This window comes from Carettochelys insculpta, chromosome 3, assembly GCF_033958435.1.
Source record: "Carettochelys insculpta isolate YL-2023 chromosome 3, ASM3395843v1, whole genome shotgun sequence".
NCBI lineage: Eukaryota > Metazoa > Chordata > Testudines > Carettochelyidae > Carettochelys > Carettochelys insculpta.
In genome coordinates this window covers 140,659,677-140,685,861 of record NC_134139.1, presented here as the reverse complement: position 1 = coordinate 140,685,861, position 26,185 = coordinate 140,659,677, and the positions used below count along the sequence as shown (strand labels likewise).

The following is a 26,185-nucleotide window of genomic DNA, read 5'->3' as shown; positions in this document are numbered from 1 at the left end:
CACTACAGGCTGAGATACATTGTTCCAATGGCTTGCTACCTTCCCTGTTCAAAATGGAAATACAAAGCAGATTTTAATTCGTCTGGCTTCAGCTTCGCACCACAGGGACCTTGCTGGGTCTCTGACTGCTGGACTAAAGATCCCTCCACCATCAGAAAGTACCACCTGTAGATACTGTCCTGTTACTGTAATGGGGAGGGACCTCTCACTGCTAGGGTGAATAGAAGGTGTGAATTCCCCAGCCTCTCAGTTAGGAGAGAGACAGGCAGTTGTGTTTGTCGCATACTGATGGTGTTTGTTAGGCGTCTCTCTGTACCTGGGCTGCAGATAGTGTGAGCCCCTTACAGCAGCACCCATAACAGATCCTGGGTCTTTAATTGCAGAGACTGACACCTTTGGCTCTGGAGGTCCTTAGTTCAAGCCCTAGCACATTTGCTGAGGTGACACATAAATAGTTGTATGGCCAGGATTGAACCCTCCTGAGGTCTGTCCAACTTAATCTAGAGAGCCAGGCTCCCCGGTTACTGGCTGCAATAGACTCCTTTTCAGTGGATTAGGCACAAAGGAGGATACCAGCACACCTGACCAGTGGGTTACCTGCCCTAGAAGCAGAAGGAACAGACTAACATTTCACCACCCTTGTCATCAAACCAGGACTCACCACTGGAGTTCCTATGTTCATTTGCTAATGGGGAGTTGTTTTTTTTTAATTCTGACCCTGTCAGATGGGGAAGAAGACACGGTGGTTTTGCTGCTGACAGCCAATAATACAAAGAGCCAGCAAGCTCTCAGGGCTACCAGAACGCTATGTTTTTAGTAGCATACCTGCCTTGCTTATGTGTGTCTCCACGTGTTTCCCGTCTCTGTCTTTGTGGTTGACTGTAAGAAAAGGACAGAGACAATGAAGAATTTAAACATTCAGAATATTGCAAGTTTGTCATGTTTTAAATCTGACCTTTGCATAAGGTGATTTATTGGGTGGGCTTTCATGGGGCAGATCCACTTCTTTGGGCGGTGGCCGTGCCAGAGCAGACTCGGTGTTTGGGGTGCAGAGAGCTGGAGATGGTATACAGGGTCAACCTTGGTTGCTGTTTTCGGTTCTCTGTGCCTTAGGTGTTGAGTCTGTTCTGGTGTGGCTGTGGTCTGAGGGGGTGGGGCTTTCCTACAGGGGCTCACCTGATGGATTGTTTCATTGGTCTTTGGGGTGCTGCTTGACTGCTTTTTTGTTTCCAGAGAGAATAGATTTCCACCCCAGGGGGCAAGAGAGAAGAATAGAACTTGATGGTGCAAAGAAAGGCCTTAGCCATTTAGCCCCAAAATACCAGATTCTCAAGGATGTTACACAAAGGTTGTGGTATACCTAAGAGTGATGTAAATGTGTAATTACAATGGGTTTGTTCTTTACATAATACTGAGACAAAAAGTGGAACTGGGGGTGGTTGTAGCAGAGGGTGGGTGGGAAGTGTAGCACTTCGGGGCCCTAGCTTTGCTCACCTTTACAAGGTGCATAAGTGTTTCCACCTGCATATTTCATCCATCTTTCTGGTCTCCCTGTCTATGTCTACACTAGAACGATCTGGTGACAGAAGTTTCTGTCGAAAGATATCTTCCAACACAACTTCTGCCAACCGATCGCAGCCAGACTGTAAAGCAGGTCGAAAGAGCACTCCGCTCTGTTGACAGAGAGTGGCCGGACTGCTCGGCTGCTCTGTCAACAAACCGGCCAACTGGAAGCACAGCAGACAGGGCTGCCCCGTGTCCCACAAGCCCTGTCTGTTGACAGAAGGCCTACCAGAACGTCCAGACCGGCTTTCTGTTGACAGATCTGTCGACAGAGGCATTCTGCCTCATAGGGAAGTGGCAGAACACTGTCCGCAAAAGTGCTGCATTCTGTCAATTTACTGTCAACAGAATGCCTTGGGCATGTGGATGCTTCATGGGTTTGTTGCTATGGGGACAAAGGCAGCTGCGGCTCCAGCTGAGGTTGGGGGGGAATTTGAGTCAGGGCCCCCCAGCTGCAGCTGCCTTTGTCCCTGCAGCAGCCGCTGGCAGCATAACGAGCTGCAAATGGCTCTTAAAGAGCCACATGCAGCTCTGACAGAGCTACCCAGCCAGCTAACTCCACTCCCTGAGGTGACCCAGCCCCAGCTGCAGCTTCTGCAGGTGCTCACGGTGCCCTCCCCACCCACCTGGGAACTCTCCAGCTGGGTTTGTAGGGGTGTCGGAGGCTGCCAGGTGAGTGGGGCTCTGGGGAGAATTTGGGTTTGGAAGGCTGGGGTGGACGTAGAGTGGAGGAGCAGGCTAGGGTCAGTCTGCTCCCTGCCACTTCCTCCTCTTTATCTCTGCTACCTGTTGCCCTGGCTACTTCTCCCTGCCCTGATCCCTGGAGGTGCAGCCTGCTCAGGCAGCCCTCCCCGCTGCCTCGGTGCCAGTCTGTGCAGCAGGCATGAGGGGGAAGCAGGCACCAGTGTCACCTGAGCTGCCTCCTGCTGCGTGTGGCTGACGCCTCCTCCTGTGACTCACTTTACCTCCCTGCCTACATCCTTATCTGTATGACAGACCAGTTGGGACTCCTGCCTGTGAAGGAACCGCACCAGCACATTGGGGTTCAAATAACTGTTTACTTACTGTGTCGCATCTGTAAGGCCTAGTGACATACACAGGCTGGCTGTTAAACAGAGACCACACCGAGCACCATTCATGTGCTGATGTACTCTTGACAAAGATACCACCCAATTTTTACACCCCAGTGCCTAAGTCCCTGGGATATTGCAAGTGGTTCGTAAAGCGCTACAAAGAGAGAAAGCCCTATGGTGTCAGACCTGCTCTCTGCCTCACGCCACATACAGGATAGTACAATGGCCTTGTTGTGAGTTCAGTCCTTGATGGGGCCTTTCAAGGTTCTGGGACAGGGTAGATTAAAAAAAAAGTGTGTTGTGGATGGTGATAGACCCTGCTGGGAGTGCAGGGGGCTGGACCTGATGACCTTTCAAGGTCCCTTCCAACTCTGTGAGATGTATATCTCCTTGATAGGGTGTTCTTTGGGAGTGAGGGAGGATGAGGCAACACCTGGATGGCTGAGCTACCAGCACATCCTCCCTCAAGAAAGGAGAGACTGACACAAGTGCAGTTTGAGGTTATTTACAAAGGACTGTCTCGTATTCCCATGCATTGAGGCTCTTCATATATTGATTTTGTAATTGAATTTGAAAAAAATGGCTCTTCTCACTATTTTGGTTGCAGACCCTGCTCCAGGCTCTGGGGAAGGCCATGCCTCCCTCACTCAAGCCTACACTCAGATAACATTCTTACACTCCTCCCCAGGGGGCCACCTGGGAACAGAGCTCAATTTCTTCCTTGTGTGAATCCCTCAGACAACTTATCTGTCCCATAACTACTCATGGCAGGGTCATTCTGATAGGCACTGTGTACAGTGTGCTGTCTCCCCATCCAGATAATGCATTTTCTCTGCAATTGTTATCCATGCCAGCCAGCAAATTTGGTCCTTAGTGTGCCTCCTGCCCTGCCCGTCTCTCCTGGCAGGCAAGATGTTCTCTTCAGTTGCATCTGCCTTGGCACGTTTTGCACCTACTCTTTAATTTCCAGACAAATTTTATACAGCTGGTGTCTTCAGGTCCTTGGAAGGTGTGAGGCCCTCATAAGGATAACGAATAAACGTGTTTTGTTACATTTATTATTTATTTATTTATTACTTTCCCTGTTTCTACAAAATAACTACTACAAATGTATAAATATGAGGGGGCACAATTTTATGTTCTTGCCACAGGCATAAAATTAGCTAATTACGTCAGTGAGCCCAACAAGAATTGATGTGCAAAGTGGTGCAAGTTACACCTTGTTAGGCTGCTGTGAGTCTACAGCTGCACATACTTAGTACACAATGATGCAGTTGTGTAACAGGATGGTAGCCCATGAGCTGGTGAGCCTGGGGCTAAGCTAGCCTTGAGTGTGAGAGGAGTCTCCGCTATGGAGAATCAGGTCCTCTTAAAATTAAAGAAAGCTGGCAGGTTTGGGCTTGTGTCAGTCTGGGAAAGAGTACAAAAGCCTGGCTCAAGGGCGAAGCTCCAGCCAGGACTGGCTGGGGACTAGCAGCTTTGTGAGAAGCAGAGAGACAGAGAAAGAGCTCTGGGTGTGGCTGAAAAGTCAGAGCTAAGTTTGAACAAGATTTTGGACTTTATGTGGGGGACTCATTGGATTGTTTGGCTCACTTTGTGATTAAGCACACTGAAGTATGTATGATCTTTGCCATTGAATCAGCCCCAGAAAGGGATGCTGTGAGCTTCAACCACCAATAAGAGAGGAGTAATACACTGTGGGTACCTGTGACGTGACTCCTGGCCAAGAGGGTTGCTCAGTAAGTGGACACTGCTAGGCTGGAGTAATTATGAAGTACAGTAACTTGGGCTTGGACTAAACCTAGAAGTTGCACTGATTTAACTAGTGAGGTGATGTTAAAGTTATTTAGTGTTTCTGTGTGAACAGTCTTATACTGGGTTTGTTGAACTTATAATTTACAGGTAGAGCTCTGTGAGTAGTCCAGGCCTGAGTGAAACTGATGCAATTTGTGTGTAGACAAGACCTTGGGCCACAGGCTGCCCACCACTGGTCTATGAGTTTAGGTCCTACTGGTATTGGTAAAGTGACACACATGTAGAGCAAGGGCACGTGAAGTGAAGTGTGTGCAGATTGCACACAACAGTGACTGTGACAGCCATGTGCTGCCTTTGCATCCAGTCAAAGTGCTGCCACAGTTCACGCAGGACACCCCCCCAGGTCTAGCTGCACAAGCACAGTGAGTAAGACTACCCTCGCCCAGGAGACTGTCTTGGTTATGACAAATCTTGTGGCCCACTGCAATGAAGTCAGGCCTCCCCTGCGGTTCACTCACTTGCCTATTGCTCCCTTAGACTCACTCCTGAATTTGAGCCTGTGTGCCTAAAAGCCTCTAGGCCCTCTGACCAGTTCCAGGATCCTGCAGTTCTCCACCAGCCCCTATTACTTAACAGCTTCTGAACATGAGTGGACTCAGCTGGCAAGTCTGGAGGTCTGTTTGGTCACACAATGTTCCCTTCCTCTCCATTTGCCAAGACCCCCATGTATTTCTTAAACGCCACATGGACAGAAAATATTGCGTAACTCACTTGTACTTAAGACATATAGGCTGTGTCAAGACTAGCCCCCCACTTCAGAGGGGGCACGGTAATTAGGGTGTTGGGAGATCACTAATGAAGTGCTGCAGTGTCTATGCAGCTCTTCGCTAGTCAGAATCTCCCCTGCGGCAACTTCAAAGTGTGAAACTTCTAAGTGCCGGCTTGCGTGTGAAACTTCACAGTGCCTTCACTGCATCGAAGTCCCTTTAAATCCTCAAAAAGTGTTAAGAGAAGTATATTAGAACCAAGCTCCCCAAGCTGTCATGATAGGTGTTATTTCCAGGCAGACTTGACCCATCATTTAATATCATTCTTTCAGCCAAGAGCTTAGATTTAAGGGTCTGTTTGGAGAGTGATCAGAATAAGAATTACAAAGCCAGTCCTACACAGACTTGTCATCCCCTCCAACTCAGCAGAGATCTATTCTAACTCGACTAGGCTCTCTGACCCTTGTTAATATCCTACCAAACCCACTGTGCAAGCCTAGCAGATAAGGTTGTCTCTGCTGAGCCAGCTGTCCTCCTCAGATTTTATGCACTTCAGTGATTCCCTGTAGTGAACGATACACAGTGCATTCTGGTGAACCTGACATGGAGAAGTTCTGATGTGATATTTAATAATTTCTTTCTTCTTTGCAGGTTATGCAGTACCATGCTCCGCATAAGAATCTTCTAAATTATCATGCTTGGTGGGACAAAGCAAGCAATCAGACCTTTGAGCACATAAATCCAAGCTTAATGAACAACAAAATGATGCTTCACTTTGGCAGCTTCATTTCATAAGCCCTCCATTTGTTTCTGCCAGTGCAGGTACAGTCTTTCATAAGTGTACTAACATGCTAACCAAGGTAATACCCTAACAAAGATAGATTTTGTTTAAATACTATAGGTGACCTATTCTATCTAAAAAGAATCACTGATTTATAGCAAACTGCAAATTTGGGCTGGTTTGAATTTTTTATGGCACTATACATAGGCAACTGGTATCTGAGGGCAGAGGGGAAGCAGGGAGGGCCACCAAGAGTGACTGAGAGGGGACATGAGGGAACATCCAAGTTAGCATTTAAAATTTTGGCAGTACTGCAGGGATTGTGGAAAATGAGAATTTTTCTGTGAGAATTGTCATGAGAAAAACTTCATATGTTCTCATAGGAAGGTTTAAAAAACGTGTGAAAATATCTACTTCACCTCACCTCACTCACACTCTGTTTTCAAACTTTTGCGAGCTGGAGAACAACCAAGCACACCTCACTGTTTAAACTTTTCCAACTGCACACATCTGACTTTGTCTACACTAGACCCTGCAGTTGACTGCAGATATGCAATTCTAGCTATGACAATTGCTGCAAGGTCTGTCCTCACTGAGGGAGGTCAACAGGAGCATTTCTCCCATCACCTTTCCTTACTCCTTGCGAGAGCAGGAGTACAGGTGGTCAACCGCAGACCCCAGAGAGATTGATTTCACATGTCTTTATCAGATGCACAAAATCAAACTCTGGGAGATTGACCTTTCAACCCGGGAAGTGTAGACATACCCTCGGTTTTATTTTGTATCTATTTTTCTGAAAGTAGGAGGTATTGGCTCTGAACATTTGAATGTTAAATGCTGAAAAAGTTAATCTGACAGAATCTTTCACTCTTTGAGTCAGCTTCGTAACTAAGCATTACCACAGCAAATGCACACATGACTTAAACTGATAGAGTCTCTCTAATGAAACAACACAATGAGTAACTATTTTTCCCTCAGGGGAGGGGGGTGGTTGAGAATGGTCAAGAGTTGACATTTCCCCACAGCTTGACAATAGAAGGATTTTTTAAAAAATCAATTCCCCCAAAAAATCTTAATTTTGAAGTTTTTTTAAAGAAATAAAATGTATTTAAGGAAAATCTTCAGCCAGAACTACTATAGTGTATTTCTACTGAATGCACTCTTTAAGTAGAGACATTCAAATCCTCCATTTATTCCTTGAGAATTACTGTCAAAACTTTCATTGTAATAATAGTATTGTACAAGTGGTAGCCCACATTAGAGCTTCACAGAATGGATTTCCACTTGGACAAGAAATTGATAGCACTAAATCAGGGTATGGCCTTAGTACAGCACTTATGTACAACATACACACATTTTGTTTCCCTGAATAGCGGTAGGGTCAGAACTGCTCCCACACAATCCATACCACATTCTTAGACTAGGCACTTCCTACCCTATGCCAAATCATGGCTCCATTGCTAGTGTTTCTCTCCAGGGACCCATATGACAGCAAAATTCAGGCTATCTTTGATGGCTGTCCTCCCTCAGCTCCTAAGCTTGAAACTTGTGAAACCTTCTGTTGGCTCCAAATTCTTCTCGGCTGCATGTTTTTTTTTCCATGGCTCTAGGAGCGAGGCACAGACCTCTCTTTTGAAGCTGGTTTTGCAACTTCTGCTAAGCATTTAAAGCACCTATTGACTCAAAGGTGGTCAGTGAGAACCTTAGCTTCTAAGATCCTTACTGGTAGGCCATGAATACCTCAGTCACAATATTGTCCTACTTCATGCTTCGTGGAGGAAAGGCACTAAGTACTTTTGAATGGTAAACGTTCTCTAGGTTGCCCGTCCTAATTTCTTCCATCTTACAGAGATATTACATTATTTGCCAAGCATCCTGCAAAAAGTCAGAGGCACAGCCTTGCATAAGACCCCGGTGTTCTAACTCCCAGCATATCCACTGTTTTAATTGATGATTAAGTGTCCAGTAACTTGTATTACAGGATTTGGCCTAAGGTAAGTACTGTAGTGGAAAGTGCAAAATCCCAAACGATTGATGTATTGGAGTAGAGTATTATAATTCCTATCCTCAGTCAAACTCCCACTGATGATTGAAACAAGATAGTTTTGAAAGGTGGAATTAGACAATCAACAAACAATTTGACTTTTTTTTTTAAAACTCTGGGCTGATCTGAGAGATCTCTACAAGTACAGGCAATCAGTGATCACTGAGCTGTTTTTAATTGGGCAGTTATGTCACATGAGACTTCTCCTGTTTCCTGATTGGATAATTTCATAGGCCATTCTGACACAAATACCTGTTTTCTGCCTTGGAAACGAGGGCCTGAAAACATAAGCCCATGTATCACAGGCCTAGGGTGAGGCCTAGGCCACAGTGGTGAAGAACTTGTTAATGTAAAGCTAAGCTGTGTGCCAGAGAGGAGGAGTTATGTGAGTCATTATTTATCATCTTTGAAAAGTCATGGAAGATGCAGGTGGGGGAGGAGGAAGAGAGATTGCAGAAGAGAAAAGGTCAAATATATACTCCAACTATAAAAAGAGAAATAAAGTCAACCAAGGAAACTACAAATCAGTCTACTTAACTTCTGTGCCAGGAAAGATAATGGAGCAAATAATTAAGGATTACGTTTGCAAACATCTGGAAGATAATAAAGTGATAAACAGTCAGCAAGGGTTTGTCAAGAACAAATCATGTCAAACCAGCCTCATAGCTTTCTTTGCTAGGATACCAAGCCTTGTGGGTAAGGAGAAAATGGTAGGTGTGGTATACCTAGATTTAAAAAAACATTTGATATGGTCTCACATGACATTTTTATAAGTAAACTAGGGAGATACAACCTAGATGGGACTACTATAACGTGGGTGCATAACTCGTTGGAAAACCATTCCCAAGGGCTGTTATCAGTGGTTCACAGTTCTGATGGAGGAATATAATCTGTGGGATTCTGCAGGGACCAGTTTTGGGACCAGCTCTATTCAATGTCTCCATCCACGATTTAGATAATGATAGAGAAAATATGCTTATGTGGATGATACCAGATTGCTAGTGCTTTGGCAGATAGGTTTATAATTCAGAATGAGCTACACAAACTGGAGAAATGGTCTGAGGTAAACAGGATGAAATTCAATAAGGACAAATGCAAAGTACTCCACTTAGGAAGGAACACTCAGTAGCACACAAACAAAATGGGCAATGACTGTCTAGGAAGGAGCACTGAAGAAAGGAATTTGAGGATCATAGGGGACCACAAACTAAATAGAAGTCAAGAGTGTGACACAGTTGCAAAAAAAAATAAATGTGATTCTGGGATGCATTAAGCGGAATGCCACAAGCAAGACACAAGAAGTAATTCTCCTTCTCTACTTTGCACTGATTAGGCCTCAGCTGGAGTACTGTGTCTGCTTCTGAGCAGCACATTTCAGGAAAGATATGGATAATATGAAGAAGGTCTGGAGAAATGCAACAAAAAATATTAAAAGTCTAGAGAACATGACCACTGAGGGAAGATTGAAAGAATTAGGTTGGTTTAGTCTAGAAAAGAGAAGATTGAGAGGGGCACATGATAACAGCTTTCAGCTTCCTAAAAGGTTGCTACAAGGAGGAAGGAGAAAAAAATATTGTCCTGACCTCTGATGGTAAGACAAGAACCAATGTGCTTAAATACTACACTTGCATCGAGGGAGATTTGGGTTGGACATTAAGAAAAACTTCCTAACTCTTAGGGTGAGTAAGCACTGGAATAAGTTGTCTAAGGAGGGTGGGGAATCTCCATCATTGGAGATATTTAAGAGATCTCTTGACAAAGATGGTCTAGATGGTACTTAGCCCTGCCATGAGTGCAGAAGCCTGGACTGATGACCTCTCAAAGTTCCTTCCAGTTCTAATATTATATGATTCTGTGGGGTTCATTTATTATAAAAGTTCCATGCCTATAAATGAATCCCACAATCCTAGTCCAGAATTCCTCAGTAAAGACTAAACAGCATATGCGACATACAGCCCTGCTATCCCTCACAATGCCTCAGCGCTCTAGTGTACCCCCAGCACCCCGCATCATACGCCCACTCTGACTTTTTGTCTGCTTTTGACTGGGAAAGGATCTTCACTCATTCTCTATGGGACAAACCTTGTTCCACATTTCTGTGGGCAGGCACGGTCTCTGGGAAGCAGCACCCTTGTGCAAAGGGACCAAATTAATGAGTGTTGTGAAGTGGGTGACCACCCCTGTGCAGTGTGGGGCTGAGTTCATCCGTGCCACTATGTGTGTCAGCACTGAGATGCTAGTGTTGAGGAAGGGCAACATATCCTGTTGTTTGTAAGCTCTTACCCCAGCCTATGCACTTCCTGGAGAGGTCATGTCAAGGGTATGCCTGCTAGTCTCCCCAGCTACTTGTGCTGCCATAGGCTTGAAGACTTGCAGCTTAGTTTCTAGCTATTGGGTGTGAGCAATGGGGCACCTAAGCCAAAACATTGATTCCTAATTGGAAGAATGGTCTAGTAGTCAGGGTGTTAGACGAGAAGTGAACACCCAGTCAGAAAGGGACCCTTCCCAGCCTGTGAAAACGAACACGTGAGTGAGGGTGAGGGACAGCATGTGATGGAAGGGCAGGGGAGGGATGGAGTGAGCCAACTGGGGAAAGGGCTTTCAGTTTTGTTTGGTCGGAAAGTTGACAAACCTACTGGAGATTTAGGCAACAAAATTTCAGTTCTCTGTACCACAGACTTTCCAGCCAAATCTCCGAGGTCACGTATGCATTTGGGAGGCTTTGCCGATATATTAGTGCAGATAAAAGAAGTGTAGCATTAAGCCCTAGGATAGGCACCATTACGTCAACAAAGTGCTTTTGCCAGTACATCCTTTGGGAAACCAACACAAACTGTACAAATAACTCTTTCATGGCAAAGCAGCATCTACACTAGAGTATTTGTTGGTGTAGCATAGGCTTGGGCTTTGAGCAGGGAGTGGTCCATATATTTCAGGCATTAAAATATGTGTAATTCTTTGAGAAGAGCCTTCTTATTTAGACAGGTGAAAACTTGAGAGCTCCTTCAAGTGCCTCATGATTTGATTTGCTTGGAAAGCAGACAGCTGTCTAAAGATAAGCTGATGGGCCTAGTTCTCTGTCTAATCTGCCTTGGTCTGGTTATCCCACCATCAATGAATGATTTTGGTGGTATAACATCAATGGCAGGCTGAGGGAAGAAGTCAGACTGCAGGAGATTAAGGAGGGAGCTGGCGAGAGAGTATGAGGTGACATCAGGCTCAAGGAGCTTGGAAGTAAATGGGAAGTGAGGCAGCCACCAGAGAGAGATGTAAACTTGAAGGGTGGGTTAGTCCAGAACAGAGGTTAAAAGAGTGCTTGAAAGTGGAGGGAAAACAGCCAGAGAACTGGGAGAGGCCAACACTAAGAAAATGGAGGAGGAGGGCACTAGAGAGGGGTGGAGAGAATGAGACTGAGGGTATACCTCAAGGGTCTTGAAGTAGGCAGAAGACTTGAAACATTAGAATCAAAGACTGTGGTGATTTTTTCAGGGGTAAGAAACAGGCAACAGAAGAGCATTTAGCTGGCAGAGGCATATCCACACAGGTTCTTTACCGCTGGCAACCCCCTCTGCCAAGAGTGAAATCTTGCACAGCTATGCAAATTAAATGTGCAATTATGATAATGAGCAGCCATTTGCAGTTGCACGACTGCCCTTTAGCATGGCACTGCCAGGAGTACAGCTTCATGTAGAAGTGGCCACAGTGTTTATACCTTTTTGGGGCAAATTATCAGAGTAAATAGGGGTGGTGGCAAAGAGATGAGGTTTGTAAATGTGGTTCTGATCCCATACATTTCATTCACCGGCCCTATGTTATATTTCAACATTTCTGAAAATATAATTTTAACTGTGTTGATGACCATCTCCCCTTAAAAATCATGAAAAGAAAGCATTAAGAAGACACTAAGTGACAATGTAAGTAAAGACAGGCTGGTAAGCCTGTTTTGCCCACTTTGGAACACTATTATTATTCCATTATGGCTTGCGGAATTTAACTAGAACTCAAACACTGAGGTCTCATACCACTTGTAAGACAGACTAAAATCAGACAGGAACAAATATCTGAGAGGGTGAAAAATTGAGCGAGAAATCAGAAAGAGAAACAGATACAAGGAAAGTAGGGAAAAGAAGCAGACAAAGTGAGATATATTATAAAGAACAAAAACAATGTATACACACTATCCATGCACCAACTTAATTTTGGGGTATTCTTTCCCCCTAAACAAAGCACAGGCTTTCCTATAGTTTTAGGAACAGGATTGTTTTTAAATTGAATCATCCTTGGGGGGAAAAAAAGCCATGGATTTAAATTACAGTAATAAAAGATTTAGTCTATATCTGCTCCTTCGAAAGTTCAGCACTGCTGTACTGAGGTTACCCATCTTCTTCTTATCAAGATCATATCTATCACGCTTTTGGATTTCCCATCATTCAATCACCATGTCCACTTCCTACAGTCCTTTTGTTGGAATCTCATGTTGCACAGCAAACTCTAGTAGTTTCTCACCTCTTTCTTTTCTTTGTCCGTGTCTGATATCACTGAGTATCTTCATCACGCACTTAGAGAGAGTAGTGGACAAGATCAGGGAAGAGGTAGAAAGGATATCTGTGCATGGGATGAGAATCAACAACTTGAGGTTCATGGATGATGTAGTTATCACTGAAGAAGATGATGCGAGAATGGTGCAGGTGCTAAATGAGGAAGGGAAGCAGTATGGACTGATTACATTGATAAAACAAAAACAAAAATGGTATTTGGAGATAAGGAAATAGGAAGAAAGATCAGTGGAGACGGGATCAAGCTAGAGAACATAGAGAAGCTCGTATGTCTGGGAAGCAACATAACGTATGATCTAGACTGTAATAAGGAAATAGTGACTAGAATAGCAAAAGCAAGAGCGAGTTTGAAGTCAATGGATAAGATCTGGAAAAGCAAATCAATTAGCTTAGGACCAAAGCTGAGCATCTTGAAAATGTGTGTATTCAGCAGCATGTTGTATAAATGTGAGACATGGGTGATAACGAAAAATTCAAAGAGAAAAATATTGGCATTCGAGAGGAGTTGTTATAGAAAGATCCTGAGAACAGGATGGATGCAGAAGGTCACCAGTGAGAAATTATATAGGAAGATACAGCCGAAAGAGAACCTACTGCAGAAGATTATACAACAGAAGTTACAGCTATTCGGGGATATCTGCAGAATGAACGATGAACGAAAAATCAAGACCCTGGTATTCGAATTAATGAACAGTTTGAACAGGAGAGGCAGATCCTGCAGAGAATGGGTAGATGATATAGGAGATTGGTGCAGAGCTAGTCTACAGAAACTAAGCCGCTCTGCACTGGACGGGGAAGATGGAAGGAAGGAAGGTGGAAGGAAATAGTGAGGGAGGCTTCGGACGCCAACAGGTGTGGAGCCCATGGTTGTTGATGATGAATAAGATATTTGTGAGATGGAATTAATTTTGGTGCTTCAAAAATAGTCAGAGAGGTATACATCTCTAATTACATGCAGAGTGAGATTCATTCTGTCCTGTTAAAAGAAAGGGGTTGAATGAATAGTACAATAGATAGGCTAATGGCTGTATTAAAGGCTTAAAATGTAAGGTGAAAGCAAGACCACTCAATAGCTTAAAAGCTTGGATTAGACCATGGGTGTCCAACCTTTTGGCTTGCCTGGGCCGCACTGAGTGAAGAGGAATTGTCTTGGACCGCATATAAAATATATAATATAGTTAATGTATATAAATCACATAATAATGTTAAAAGTTTACGATTTTGTGGGGCTGCATTACTAGCTGTCCAGGGCTGCATGCAGCCCGCAGGGCGTGGGTTGGACGTGCCTGGATTAGACAATAACAGGAGGAGCAAGAGTCAAGCAGTTTGCAACATTTTAGTATTCATTTACAGCGTTAATAATAAAATGCCGCTTTTATTCACAGTGGATGAATTATACAATCTTCTGTGCTGCCACCATATATTCCCCTCAACTTGCATACTCCTTTAGGTAAAGAGGGCTATTTAAATGTTTCTAAAACCACTAATAAAAATTATTTGTTATGGCATTGTAATACAATTCAAAAGGTAAAATGACATTTCAACTCAAGGTCAAAATGCAACATTGTCTGATCTTACCGCACTATCACAAGGGTGATTCAAATGCTTGTTCTGCTTCAGCTGTCCTCGGCTTGAAGTATGAAATGTGTCTCAGTGATGTGTATGCACCTTAGGATGAATAGTTATAAATATAGAATAGCGTTTTTGCTTTCTGTTATGGTTGCATTCTCTTCTTCCATTCATTTTGCCCCTATCTGTAGCTTACTGTTATGTACTTGATTACACTGTGAAGAAACTCTCATTTTCAAAGCTAAACATGTATGGTAGCTATAAGCTTCATAACATATTGCACCTTTTTAAAAAGAAGACAATGTACAGTATTTTTTATATTTCCCAGTTGAAAAAAAAATTCAAAACTTAATTGAACGTTCACATCATTTAGCATTAAAACATTTCATTGTGTTCCATGCTGTTGGATACAAAAATGATTATCTGACTGTTGCACGCTCCAGTCGCCTCTCCTTAATTTGAGGAATAGAGAAGAAATATAGTACAAGCTGGTGATCACTGTCCTAGATCTGAATGGAGAAGTATAAACACAGGGCTTGAAGAGGTTGGTCAGAATTGCCTAGATAAAAAGGGAACTTTTACACTAGAGAGTTTTGCCAACAAAACTCATGGAGTATTCACACTAAAAAATGCTTTCTGTCAACAGTATGTCGACAGAACTCAGCACTTTTATCACCAGCTTTCTGCCTCTCCCTCATGAGGCAGAACACCTTTCTGGACAGAATCAGTCAACAAAAAAAACATGAAGATGTTCTGGAGGGCCCCTCTGGTGACAGACAGGGATTACAGGACACCGGGCAGCCCTGGCTGCTGTGGTTCCAGATGGCTTTTCTGTTGAGAGCACGTCTGGGCAGTCCGGCCACTGTCTTGACAGAGCAGATGAACTGAGTGATATGCATTCATGTATGTCTGTGATCTGTTCACAGAAGTTTTATTGGACAATATGTTCTGACAGTAATATCTGTTGGCAGATTGCTCTAGTGTAGACATAGCCAAATTGAGTTAAGAAGAAGGCCGCTGGGAAAGGGTGGCAAATTCCTGGGATCCTGCTGTGGGTTATGGAGTTTGCCAAGGGGCTGAGAGAGGAGAAGTAGCCACAAAGAATAGAAGAAGCTCTTGTGGCAAACCCAGACTAGTGAAGAAGGATAGCAAGGACCGTGAAAAGAGCAACCGAGACCGAGTATAACTGGGTTTCTAGTCATAAGTCTGCTGGGATAGAACCTCGAGTGGAAAATGGGCTGGGGTTTTCCTACCAGCCCTTGGGAAATGATACCTGACTTAGAAGTGGAAAGGAAGACCGCCTGAGCTGGCACATGGCTAGCTTGTCCAGTGGACTTTGATACCCTGGATATGTGCAGTGACCTGATAGGAGGGGTGAGTCACAAAGGAAGCACTTTGGGTCATGAGGAGAGAGGGAACATAGGTTGAACAACCATTGACACTTGCTCTGTGGGGCAAAAGCTAATTCTCAGACCTAGCTACAGAGAGGAGCTCGAGCAGTGGATGGAGCCCTTTATATAACCTTTCACCCCTTGACCTGGTTCCATACACACCTGCTGACAGGGCAGCGCTAAGAAGCTTGTACTGTTGCTACCCATCTGATACCAGTTTAGTGAATTGACTGCTGAGATCTCCAGGGCTGGCAGCTTCTTAGAAGCAACAACATTCAGTCTTAGCGATAAAAAATGAGCAGTTGCAGAGGTAAAAGAAATAACTAAACAGAAATTCATTTAGGACAGTGGATCCCATGTGCATGGATAGTCCGAGAATAGAGGCTAGTAAACTTTGTGTGCTGGGTATAATAATATGCACATGTCTTAGTGGACCCATATTTTTCCTCTACTTTTTCTGTTTTTGTAGTTAGGAATTAATTGCATAAGCAACAATGCTAAATTATAAGGAAAAAAACCAAACAAACAGGAGAAGGTGATGGGATTTACATCCCACAGTGATACGGAGAGGGTGAATGAAAGCTTGGGAACTAAATTACCATGCCTGTGGGTACCTGGAAAGGTGTTCAATAGGTCAATTTAGCAGGTCTACTGGAAAGCAATTGAGGTATTCCTAAAGCAAGAAGAGAGGGTTAAAAAAAGGGAGTTAGTTTGTTTCTGTTTTCTGAGAATGGGCCTGTAAGTGTGAGGAGAACTAGAAAAGGCACAGGAAGGGAATTTCCCCCATTTTGAGACCTACCGCAAAGTTAAGACTCCAGGGAGGCAGTACTAGGATTTTGATGCTCAGCTGAGGAACAGAATATCAGAGACTTATGGAGGACTAAATCGCAGCCCTAGGAAGGGTAGAAATGATTTACATTTGAACGTCTGCCTTGGAGAACTCCAGGGAGAAATTGTATGAGTTGGTCCTGAAGAATGGGGGACTTGACTTGTAAGACCTTGGAATCCGAAGATGTAACTGGGACCCCGAGAGGGGGAGAAAATTACACTGAGATTGCTTAATTAGGGCAGACAATCCCCAAAACTGGTGCTTATTTTCAATTCTGAGATCCAACCAGCTAGCAACCAAACAGGTTCTACAATATCTTACTGCGTACACACAAACCAAGACACAATTCCCTTAAAAGCAACTCAGCCTTTGGGCTCCCTCCTAGACAGGAAATCAAATATGAAAATTCCATCAATTCCAAAGGATTGGACATGTCACTTCTCAGGTTAATAATTATTTCAGATCTTACTCAAATACATGCTTACAGTCAATTCCTATTAACTAAACTAAAATGTACTTAGAGAGAGAGTGTATTGATTAACTAGATCAGCATACATACAGATGTGACTACAGTCCTGAGATCATATACACAATGGTATTATCTCGCTCGAGAGTCATCTAAATGTTAATATGCCCTTTGATCTCTGAATCAATGGCTATAGCAATAGACAGGAATAGCTTATTTACACGGCTCACATCTAACAAGATAAAAGTAAACACATACAAGTAGTATTACTTCTAATTTTCTAGCAAGGCAGGTTTATATTTCAAAGATCTAGCCTAATTACCATTTACTTACTTTTCTAAAACAACAAGAAGTCATGTGGCACCTTAGAGACTAACAAATTCATTTGAGCAGCAACTTTTATGGTTTGGAGCTCACTTAGGCAGATGCATGAAGTGGAAACTTCATATATCCCCGACAAACTGAAGTCTCCACTTCATGCATCAGATGAAGTTGGCTCCAGCCCAGGAAAGGTAATGCCCAAATAAATGTGTTAGCCTTTGAGGTGCCACAGAACTTCTCATTGTTTTTGCTGTACCAGACTAGCATGGCTACTCCAATACTTTTCTAACTTGTCTCAAAAGGTTAAATATGGGTCATTTAGTCTGCAAGCTGCTTACCTTTTTTGGCCACAGAGGGAATGTTAGTGTGTCCCTGGGCCAGAGATCAGAGAAGGGAAACCCAGACCCTCCCATCAGTCTCTGGGAAAAGTGATACAAACACGCTGGCAACCATGGGAGGAAGGACAGTTGAGTTGGAGCTGTTGCTTGTTGAACTTTTGGTTACTTCTGAGGGGTGAGACTTTCAAGTGGCCTGGCTGGATGGCTGAGTCATGAGAAGCCTACAGCTGCAGGACTGGAGCAGATGTCAACACAAGGTGATAGCTGAGATCCTGCACTGCCACATCCAGCCTTGACAGGGCTTCTCTGATGGTGAGTGTGTCTCCTACAGGGAAGAGCAAGGTGGTTTTTGCGTGTAATGTGAAGGTGATAGAATAATCATTTATTTTTAAACTTGCCTATGGAGTGAAATTAGTAATTTAGTTGAAGAGCACCAAAGAGGTGATGGGTTCATAAGACACTGTCTATCAAGATGTGTTCTTCTGTCCCCTAAAAAAGTTTCAGAACCCCTGAGCTAAATCCAGATACACCCACCAGTACTGTTGAATGCTCTTCTATTATCAAAGGCTGGAGAAGCCTGCCACGCACACACCCCGAATGAGTCTACACAAGATGGGAGCTAAGAGTCTCCAGTTACAATACAATCTCCTTGAAGAGACATACCACTGCAGAGCATAGGTTTGGTGTGTGTTTTTAATGAAACGTTACAGAGAGTTTTGCATTTTACATAACCACAGAGTGCCCACTTGGTTCTGTGATTTAACGTGGCCTCCTCTGTATGAGCATAACACCATTGAATGTATTGGTAATAGCTAATTTCCAATCTGACTTGTTTGAACTGGGGGTAACAGAAAAATTGAGGGCTAGTCCTAAAGCAACTTCTAGGAAAAGCAGAGAGCCCTGGGGCTTGCAACAAGTCCCCAGGGCAAGGAGTCCAGCCACCACTCCAGAGGCTCCCTCCTCTGCTGTCCTGACATGAAGCTGGTCTGTCTTGCTCTCAGTTTAAGCTCTCTAAATCTGTCTTTCCCACACCAGTGCCCCCACCATCCCCTCCCCCCGACCTGTGGAGGGTTTTTAAAGGCCTCTTATCAAGCCAGTAGCGGAGTCAGCTGGCCCCAGTGTAGCTGGGCTAGCTCCCTCCCAGCTGCTTGTAATTGCCCTGCTCGTATTCAGCATGTTCTTCAGCCTGTTTGGGCTGCATTTCTCCCCCTCTGAAGGAGCCCTCTGAGCTGGTTCTGGCACAGTGTATGATCTACTGATGGCTCCTGTATCACTTTTCCTCTTTGGCACGTGTTTTAGTGTAACGTCAAGAGGCTGGTGTAACTGCTACACTCCCAGAAGCTGATTCTGTATAACAAATTGATGGACATTGGTGTATATGGGCCACATCAATGCTCTGTGTATGTGCTCTTTGAAAGCTTCCCATAGAGCAGCAACCACAGAGAGCAATTTCCTTATTCCTTCCTGTCTTGGACTCCTTAGGTCAGAGCAGACAGTGCATGGGAGAGAATGGTGCCAGACATCTTTCCCCTCCCCCTCCATTTTGTACCACAAAGAAAAGACTGGGCACAGCTCCAGGCCTCGCACTTCTCTATTTGCATGGCCTGCTTGAGGCTATTGGCCCCAGCAGGACTGGTGTTAGAAGGTACCAAGCAGGACCAACGCATGGGGCCCCACCCAATGGGCCCAACACACTGCAGAAATCCAAGGTGTGAACAGGTCAGGGCAGCGGGTGGGGGCGCACGCCTTCCGTTCTCCCCTGGGCACCAGAGAGTCTACTGCCAGCCCTGGCCAATAGCAGAAGTAACCATCCCAATTTGTGCATGGAGGTTGGGTCCAGGGTGTGTTCCCCTCCATGTCAGCCAGCAGCAGTGCCACCTCAGATGGACTCTCAGTTCTTCAGAGCTCCTGGAGGGGCAATGAAACCACCCAAGGCACAAATGGACTGTCTGCTAAGTTGCAGATGCTACCTGAATGTGTCATTCTCCCTTTGGCATGAACCTCTTACTGTCTCCCCTCACTATAGTTTATTATTTCCCTGAATAAGTGCTCGGTGCTAATTTTCTAATAAAGATGCTAATTATAACTGTATTTATGGGCACGGGCAGGTTTATACATCTTGTACACTGTGTTTTTGTTCAGCCTGCTAAAGCTGCCAGTTTACTTGGCAGTGTGGTAGATGACCTCTGCCATTTTTACGACCTTAAATGAAAACAAAAAAGGATGGCCCTGTCTGGGTATCCCTGGCAATGTATCCATTTGGATCCATTAGTGAACAGGGTCATTGCATCCATTTTCCCAGTTTTATTTCCCCCTATCTGGCATCACCCATTCCATACTTTACAAGATGGAGCTTTGAGTCACAGATCCTAATCCTGCAATTGTTCTGCAACAGGGTAGCAGAAAAGGGCACTTATATGAAGACACGTAGGAGCCATATATTATTCTCTGATCATTTCTTCCTAATACTGATGTTTACAGAGATGACTTGAATTCTTTCTGCAGACACAATGGCATCTCTATTAACAGTTCATTACTACTTTTTTCATGTTAATTAAGATAGCGCAGATGACGATTCATAGCTGCTAATGAGCAAAATCAAACAATGATTGAGATTGTTTCCTTTCACTGTAATCTGTGTTGAATAGCTTCAGTAGACATAATTTTAAACAGTAAACACTGACTGGTTAGAAGACATAAGCCAACGTACCAGCTAAGCAAACACAGAGAATTGTATTTCTCCAGCAGTATCCCCTGGTGCTTGTCTACTTTCATATACAGGGGATGTTATATAATTATTCTTACTAGACCTCACCATTTTTTACAAAATAGAATATGAGAACTCCAAAATTCAGTACAAATCTACTCTAATATCAGGACAATTTTCTCTAACCACAAACTCCTAAATGGCCCTATATGACAGGACGGGACAAAAAGCACCTGGGCAATAGATCTGCAAGTTATTCAGCCTGCTATCTTGTTCACAGGAATAAATGATTACATCCTTGTAGTCTCCAGAAATGTTAGAACTAAAAACTTTTGTATTCCCTCTTACAAATACCCGAGCATTTTATTGCAATAAACAATCAGCTCCTTCTCCTTTCCTTCCTCAAAGCTGATGTAATGAAGAACAAGCAAATGTCACATTAAACCAGGTTGTTGATACTACTACTTTGGGAAGCAGAAATTGTAAAACTACTAGTCATTGGAGGAAAAAGAAAAAGCTGAGTACATTATTTGTTGGTCAGATAATCCTGAATATGCTGAATATACACACTCCAGATGACCCTATTAGGAATCATATAGTTATCTGCAACGTTGCATTTGCCCAAACTATATATAACTGAATTTACAAGGACACTCACCTGCCCTTCTTATATACCTCATGTATTTCTTTTCCTTGCCGGTGAGCTCTGCAGTCGGTAGCCAAAACCCATCCCCACAACAGCAAAAAGATGCTAAACTGCATTTTATGGACAGTCAATATGATACTCTGATGTTCTATATCCAGAAATAGTCCACACCAGGAGAAAACCAAAATATAGAGTCTGTTTCTCTTTTTAAGACATTATCAGTCTCCTCGTTCTTGGAAGGATGTTTACTCATACAAAAAAAATCATCCTACAGTATTTAATCTGGACAGTGGGGAAAGCAATTTCCACTAAACCTATAAATCCCTCTACGTCAGATGGTAGGGATTTTGGAACAGTGTAGAATTCACGTATTCATACAGAACAAGTGTTTTTGCTCAAACAGGCTATTGTGTAAACTGGTTTAAAACAAAACCTTGCAAGTATTTTGGGAAATGGCATATATATCTCTGGTGACCCAGGGTATTCTAGCTGATCAAAGAGTTCTTCCTCCGTTGATTTAAGTGTACCTGTGATGCCCAATCTGGTAGTCTTTATTAAACATCTATTTCTGTTTGCTTCCAGCAGCTGATCATCATGATTTCCATCTAGCTTTAAAGAAACGTGCTTGATCTTTTATTTCATTATTTTGATTTGCGCTTGCAATGTGTGGTGATGAAGTGCTGACAGAACATGTGTCACACTGCACACTGTACAGCCAAGCTGTTTGGACCTAGGTAGGATCTAAGGAAAACATCCAAATACAGAGACAAAGATGTCCACAGGGTGAGTCACTTATTCTGTCTGCAGCTGGAGATTGATAAGAGATCGTGATTGATTGTCACTTGCCTGGGAAAGAAGACTTGAGAATGATGGAGGATGAAGAAAGCAACAGGGGGATTTCCATGAACTAGAGGAAAAAATGTTCTTGGTCTTTAGCAAGTAATGAAATTGTCACTGGTGTTAATTAAAGTTAGAAATAGCAGTTGCCTGCATTTCTGTACTTGCTGAACCAGCAACCTTATCCTTCTCTTTGGAGTAGTCCATTGGTTCCCCATTATCAACTGCTTGAAGCTTAACCTCCTGGCTTCATGGCCTTATGAAGTTCTGTGCTAATCTACCCCTTATCTCTTATCACATTGCTACTATCCCTTGCATTCTGCCACTGATGTCAGCTTTGCCCTAGTCCTCCATTTCTTCCACAGCCCTTACCAATACTTCTTTTTTTTAACAAGGACCTTATACAGAGAATTTCCACTGTATACCTGGACAGCTAATCACCAGCTTCTCCTCAGGAAGATCCCTCTTAAAATACTGGGAGTTGATGCTCGTTTAGTACAAATTATCACAGTTGGCTAATGTTGGCTAATGTTGTCTTAGCTCTATTGAACGTCTCAGTCTGTACACAGAGTTTATGGTCACAAGGTGCCATTCGATCATCTAGCCAGACCTGCGTCACCAGCCACAAGCAAGAACAGACACAATGTATGCTGTCAGCGGAGAACTATAAATATAGTACCTATATTTAAGACAGGAGCAAAAAGTGATCTGGGAACTGATAGACCTGATAGTTTCACCTACATTGTATACAAGATCTTTTTTAAAAAATTGAAAGCGTAATTAAAGAAGTAGGAACAAAAGAACAGCCATACTGGGTCAGACCAAAGATCCATCTAGCCCAGGATCCTGTCCCACAACAGTGGCCAATGACAGGCGACCCAGAAGAAATGAATGGAACAGGCAATTGCCAAGTGATCCATCCCGTAACTCTTTCCCAGCTTCTGACAAATAGAGACTATGGATACTATTCCTGTCTATCTTAGCTAAGAACCATTGACGAGTCTTCCTCCATGCATTTATCTAGCTCTTTTTTGAATCCTGGTTGAGTCCTGAACTTCACAACATCCTTTGGCAGGGAGTTTCATAGGTTAACTGTGCATTGGGTGAAGAAATGCTTCCTCTTGTTGGTTTTAAACCTGCTGCCTATTAATTTCATTGGGTGTCCCCTACATGAAGAAACAGAGGTAAATGGGAATTGGGATAAAATACAACATAGTTTTAGCAAAGGTCGATCACACCAGATCAATGCTATTTATTTGACAAGATAACTGATTTTTCTAGGCAAAAGAAATGTAGTGGACTTAATCTACCTGGATTTCAATAAAACACTTGATACAGTTCCACATGGGACATTATCAGTTAAATTGGAGAAGATGAGGACTAATACATGAGCTGAAAGGTGAATAAGGAATTGATTAAAAGAGGGGACAACAGTGGGTCATTATGAAAGATGAGCTACCAGGCTGGAGGGATGCACTAGTGGAGTTCCTCAATGATTAGTCTTGGGACCAATCTTATTTAACATTTTTATTAATGACCTTGGCACAGAAACTGGAAGCATGATAATAAATTTTGCAGATGAGCCAAATTTGGAAGGTATTTCCATCATGGCAGAGGACTAGAATATCATACAAAACCACGACATCCTTGAAAACTAGAGTAGTAGAAATGGGATGAAATTTAATAGGGCAGTGTCATACACATAGGGACTAACAACTAGAGTTTTTGCTATAAGATGGTGAAATCTCAATTGGAAGTAACGGAAGAGAAGAAAATCTTGTTCATTGATAGAAATCACAGGATGACTGAGTTGTCAAAGTGATATGTCTGGGAAAAGGCTAATGCAATCATAGGATGTCTCAGGAAAAGTATTTCTAGAGGGGATAGGGAAATATAAGTACCACTGTACAAAGCACTGGTGAGATCTCATCTGGAATACTATGTGCAATTCTGTCCTCCCACGTCTAACAAACATGAATTCAAACTGGAACAGTGGCATAGAAGAGCTACTAGGATGATCAGCAGAATAGGGAATCTACCTTACAAGAGGAGAATTAAGGAGCTTGGTTTAGTTAGACAAACAAAATAAAGGGAAGAAGTAATTGCTCTCCATAAACACAGCAGAGGGAAAAACCAGGAGTGAGAGGAGTTATGTGAGTTAAGAACAAATGTTGTCAGAAGAACAAATGGATATAAATTAGCTACCAATAAGTTTGTGTTTGAAATTAGATGAAGGTTCATGACAATCAGAGGAGTGAAGTCCTAGAACATCCTTTCAAAAGGAGTAGTGGAGGCAAAATACCTAACTGTTTTTAGCACTGTGGCTGATAAATGTATGGAAGGAATGGTATGAAGAGATTGTCTGCAGCAGCATAGGTTCCATCTGCAACTGCTACAAGAAAATATTTCCAACAGCTGGAGATAAGAACCTAGAGGAGAATGGATCTAACTTTCCACAGCAAATTCTTTCCCTAGTGTCTGCCAGCCTGGTGACTCTTGCCCACTTTCTCAGGGTCAAGCTGGGCGTGGGAAGGAATTCTCCACCAAGTCAGTTTGACAGAAATCCTGGGGGATTTTGTCTTCCTCTGCGGTGTGGTCATTTGCTGATTCGCACTAGAGTAAATTGTGTATTCTCAGTACCATGAGGTCTTTAAAGCATGAACTGAGGACTTCAGTAACACAGCCAGAGGTTATGGGTCTATAACACGAGTGGGAGAAAGAGATTCTGTGACATGTGGGAGGTCAGATTAGGTCATCATGATAGTCCTTCTGGCCTTCAAGTCTATGATCTATATGGTGTATCTATATACTGTACATGAGCACCCAGTGTGATACTATGGCCAAAGGGTTAATTCTATTCTGGGTACACACACAGGGGATTTTTAGAAGGACTAGAAAGGTTATTTTAGTTCAGTATTCAGCACTAGCGTGACTACTGCTAGACTACTGTGTCCAGTTGTGGTGCCCACAATTCAAGAAACATGTTGATAAATTGGAGAGGATTAGAGCCCAGCCACAAGAATGATTAAAGGGTAAGAAAATGTGTCTTATAGTGATAGATTCAAAGGTTAAGAGGGTGGTTGATTACAATCTATAAGTACTTAAATGGGGAACATATCTTTGACAGTGAGCTCTTCAGTCTAGCAAACAAAGTTATAACACAATCCAATAGGTGGAAGTTGAAGCTAGACAAATTCAGGAAGGACGTAAGAGAGAAATTTTTAACTGTAAGAATAATTAGCCACTGGAACAATTTACCAAGTATCATGGGTTTTCCATAACAGACTGTTTATACATCAAGAGTGCATGGGCAGTGGGCAATGTAGTCAAGGGAAGGCATTGCTTTCCCAGAATTACCTATACTTCCTAGCCGCTTGGGGAGGCTGGGGCCATGGTGCAGCAGCCCAGCTCCCCAGCTGGCCAGGGGAAGCTGGACTAGGGCTGTCTGGCTGTCCAGGAAGGGGTGGGGTGGGGGCCAGAGTCTCAGCTGTTTGGCCACCCAGGGAGGGCCAGAGCTGTCTGGCTCTCCAGCCACCAGGAGTGTGGCCAGCCAGGAAGGGTGGGACCATGCTACCCTCTTACACAGAGAACTAAGGGCTCAGAGGCTAGGAGCAGTAACCTGTGGTGGGAGCTGGGCTTGGCTCTGCTGAGCATGGGGTGATGGAAGGGGTGGGGTCTTGGGCAGAAGGGCCAGGGCTGGGGCCTGCCTTCCCCAGATGGGCCTTCATCCAATGCGCACGCAAGAGTGAGTGTTTTTTCTAAAAGGTCTGCTCTAGGAATTATTTGGGGGAAGTTCTATCACCTGAGTTATAGAGGACGTTCAACTGGATTATCACAATGGTCCCTTCTGACCTTGAAATCTATGGACTCCACCTTTAACTCTATTCTCTATTTTCTTATGGAGATTATGGTAATCCATGGTGGTTCTCTTTGGTCATCTATTGCTCTGAGTTGTACAATATGTACCTTTTGGCTCCTCTTCTTGAAAATCAATAGCTACCGTACGTTTAGACCAGCAGACTGGTGTATAATGCCATCTTTTTAGACTTTTTCTGCATGTGGATGTGTACATCTTGGTGGCAGCTTTAAACATGGACAACTAATACCACACCAAGTAGGTATGTAACTGGTTGGAGCATTCTGTTTGCCCCTATTGAATGAAACTAGGTCATGATCACTGTTCCCATGACAATGACTAGTTTCCAGTCCGCAGACTGATTTATCTTTGCTGGACAAAAAGCATTTGCTGTTAGGTGGCTTTCTTTCATGCTCTTGTATTTCTTTGCTCTTTCTCTATATTACTATAGCCTTCTCTGTTTTCTTTTGTATTTGAACTAGTGTGGTGTGTATTGTTTCCGCATCCCGGGGTATTTTCCTTCCTATATCTCTGGCTTTTGGAGTGAAACATTCCTTAGTTATTCCTGAGAAGAGTCTGTTGCTTCATGCATTGGTTCTGGAGGACTACGTTCTTAGCTACTTCTAGTGTGAGGTTTGGGTCATTCTGAAACTTTTCTGACAGCTGGCTGTTCCTCTGCTCTGCTG

At 43.4% G+C, this 26,185-nt stretch overlaps 1 long non-coding RNA gene across 1 annotated transcript in view; it reads left to right on the top strand.

The window, feature by feature from the left end:
• Positions 1-26,185, top strand: part of LOC142010496 (uncharacterized) — a 42,686-nt gene that overhangs the window by 11,249 nt on the left and 5,252 nt on the right. The window contains exon 2 of the long non-coding RNA XR_012644814.1: positions 5,810-5,980. This is a non-coding gene — a long non-coding RNA (uncharacterized LOC142010496). The remainder of the gene's footprint in view (positions 1-5,809; positions 5,981-26,185) is intronic.